This window comes from Saccostrea echinata, unplaced genomic scaffold (assembly GCF_033153115.1).
Source record: "Saccostrea echinata isolate AGI-Se365-2 ecotype Australia unplaced genomic scaffold, CSIRO_AGI_Sech_v1 ptg000022l, whole genome shotgun sequence".
In the NCBI taxonomy this organism is placed as follows: Eukaryota; Metazoa; Mollusca; class Bivalvia; order Ostreida; family Ostreidae; genus Saccostrea; species Saccostrea echinata.
The window spans coordinates 18,839,907-18,843,600 of NW_026889771.1; the positions used below are offsets into that span (position 1 = coordinate 18,839,907).

The following is a 3,694-nucleotide window of genomic DNA, read 5'->3' on the forward strand; positions in this document are numbered from 1 at the left end:
GTTTTACATAGAAATATATAGGAAAATATCTTCTTCTGAAGAACTGCAAACCATGATTAGTCATTTTGATATGGAAGCATCCTCAGGTAGTGTAGATTCAATTTTGTTCAAATGATGACCCCCAGGGGTAGGGTGGGGCCCAATGGGGGATGGAAAGTTTTACATAAGAAGATATAGAAAAAATATTTCTTCTCAAGAACAGAAAAGCTATGTTTAGTCATATTGATATGGAAGCATCCTCAGGTAGTGTAGATTCAAGTTTGTTCAAATGATGACCCCTGGGATAGGGAGGAGCCACAATGAGGGATCAAATTTTTAAAAGGAATATATGGGAATTTTTTTTTTTTAAATCTTCTCAAGTACAACAAAGCCATTTGTTATATTGACATGGAAGCATCATCAGGTAGTTTAAAATTCAAGCCCCCCCCTCCCCCCCCCCCCCCCGGTTTTTTCAATACTGAACTGATTGTGCTTTTGCCTAGCCAATGTGCTCAGGTGAGCGATGTGGCCCATGGGCCTCTTGTTTTGTAACTCACCACTAATCTCTGAAGTTATGGCTGCAAAGTAGATTGATCCTCTGAATATATATATTCTTCCTTCTTCGTATTCTGTTATTTCCTTAAGAGGATGACAAAGAATGACTACGCTAATTATAATACTTTAATATCGATCCTCCTACTCTATCAATTCACATTTCCAACGTCTTGCGCGTTTCAAGTTTGCGCCTTTCGTCTTGACCAATGGAAACTTGGGTTCTTAAAAATGTAAGGCAGAGCTAGGATATAGTTTCGAATTCCCAATATTTTTATTTTAAAAAATAACAAAGACTATCTGAATAATTTTTCACTGGAATTAAATTTTAAAAATCAATATAATTTTTATCAATTAATGAATTCAAAGAAAATTTTTACGTCATCAATGAGCGTCTTCGTTTCGTATTATCATAACAAGTATGGCGGCCGCGGACGAGGGAACCGGAGGACAACAAGTTGACAACTATGAAGACTTATCGTATGGAAAATAGACGAAAAAAATACGAATGTGGATCATGTCATAGATACTTTACAACCATGCAATCTGTGTTGTATCATTTACACACGATGCATGGAAAAAGTATGACTTTTTAACTACATCAATATTTTTGTATGGGGATAAAACGTTTCAACCCAAGAATAGTACGGTACAGTACGGATAAGACCTGTAATTTTTTTAGTTGTCAATAAATATATGACGTGTTTTAAAGTAGATTACGAAGTTTTTTCTTAATTGTTTCAGTTTCTCACAACTTGCTTTAATTTTGACATTGGAGAAAATTCGGTCGAACAAAGTACGTTGCGTCGTGAAAAATGAGATTATTTACGGCACATTTTCAATGTAACTGGTTTATTAAAATAATAAAGGAACATGGGTAATTTCATTAAAAAAAATTGCTGGCTATGATGATGCAGTGTTTGTTTAATTATAATCAAAACACGAAATGTTTACAGATTTCATGATTTATATTTTTTCAGATAGTAGATAAATGAAAACATGTAATTAATTATCAGGTCCAGTACAAAGACTATTAATAGCTACGTAGGTATTTAAACCTACCCAAAGTAGCTATTTTTGCCTAATTTTTGCATTACTTGCATTTTGTGGCCAAACGGCCGAATGGCGCAACATGGTGAGTACCAAATATCTAAATGCCGTCACACTGATGATGAATACAACAAAATTTTGGCCACAAATTGATTACGTCGTAAATTAATAATTTTTGCATTAATTACTATGCAAAATTGTTAAGTTATGAAGTAATCATTTTTTGGACAAAGTTTTGTTGTATTCATCATTAGTGTGACTGTAGCAAGAAATTTGGTACTCACCATGTTGCGCCATTCGGCCGTTGGCCACAAAATGAAAGTAATGCAAAAAGTAGGTAAGAATAGCTACTTTGGGTAGGTTTAAATACCTACGTAGCTATTAATAGCTACGTAGGTAGAAATAGTCTTTAGACAGGACCTGATTATACCAGGGGCTTGTTCAACAGTGCATGTGCATGCAAAAGTTCTATTATGGGAGTTATGAGTGTTTTCTGGCAATCGATTGTGTCAATTAAGTCTTCATGAAAATTCATGAACATTCATTACCTTGAACTAAACGTTTTTTTTTCTGTTTTTAAACTGAAAATTACCTATATTCATATATATTCATCATTTGTTCATGAACTACATTTTATGAATATATTCATGAATAAAATTCATGAACCATCTTTATGAACCAGTCAAGAACCAGTCATGAATACATCATGAATTTTCATGAATGATTCATCAAAGTTCCTGAAATTATGAATTTCATCTCGCAGGGGGACAGACTCAGAGAAAACCTATAGGCTCCTCCGGTTTCACTGGTAGGGGACTATGAATGAGACAAAAAATAACTTGTCTTATTAAATGTTCATCAAAGACCAAGAGAGATCAATGTAAGAGATTTCAACAAGGGATTAAAACAGTACAGAAGCATTGATAATTTGTTAATATACTGTATGGTGATAGTGATAAATGGGGAACAGATTAGAACCTAATTTATGAACTGTTTATGAATACTAGACTAATTATTTTGTTGATCCTGTTCACCATATTTTTCTTGCTTTTGGGCAACAAAGCTTCAACATTCAGTTCATTTTATACTCTATGGATCGATCCTCTAAATTGTTGTATTACACTCAGGTGACCGTTAAGGCCCTTAGGCCTCTTGTTTTTATTTCATATTTTAGTGGATCATTTACAGTGTTGTTATACTCATGTGACTGTTTAGGCCCTTGGGCCTCATGTCATGATATATATCTATCCCTGAACAATGAAGGAAGGTGTTATTCTTTTCATGTTGCAATAAAAATGTACCTTGGGCAGGGCATTCATGTCATATGGATGTATTTCTAGTTCTTCATTGTCTTCATTCCAATTTCATTGATTACTGGTCTTTTCTTTATCACAGGATAATGGTTCTGAGTGCAGGGAAGATCATCGAGTTTGACAGCCCTCAAAACCTTCTGAACCACAGGGGAAGTGTCTTCTATGCGATGGCGAGTGACGCTCATTTGCTTTGAATATTGGATATACATGTGTAATCTTGAATTAAATAATGGTCATTTCTACCTAATTTTGAAAAAAAATATAGCTCAGCAAGCCATGTATACAAGGGTAAATAAGAATCACCTTATCTGTCTTTGCAATCAGATTGTTGTTGAAACTTAGTGATAAAAAAACTTACAAACTCATACCTTATACCAATACTTCCTATGATGTAAGAAGGTGACAATCTGAAATTTGAATGAAAGGACAATAGTTTATAATTTCAACAAGGCCAATTTTTGCAGAGTTTATGCTTTATATCTTTATACCCATGGCTCTCATTTTATTACATCTACATTCAATTATTTAAAGAATAATTTTCATGCACTTATTTCTTTCACTTCTTTAAAATAAAAAAAAAGAATTCTGAATGCTCTTCTTTATTTATTGAACCAATTAACTGAACCAAAGGCTTGTGAGTTTTCTGATCAAAATAGTATTGATTTTACTGTGTATGTCATTGTCCTTTAATTTTTAGCTCACCTGAGCTGAAAGCTCAAGTGAGCTTTTCTGATCACCCGATGTCCGTCATCCATCCGTCCGTCCGTCTAGCTGTCTGTCTGTCCATCTGTAAACTTTCA

At 34.0% G+C, this 3,694-nt stretch overlaps 1 long non-coding RNA gene across 1 annotated transcript; it reads left to right on the forward strand.

Moving 5' to 3' along the window:
• The first annotated feature begins 956 nt into the window (after positions 1-956).
• Positions 957-3,484, forward strand: LOC133190579 (uncharacterized). The gene is made up of 2 exons (XR_009721602.1): positions 957-1,113; positions 2,977-3,484. It is a non-coding gene; the product is annotated as an uncharacterized LOC133190579 (long non-coding RNA).
• Positions 3,485-3,694: the final 210 nt, after the last annotated feature.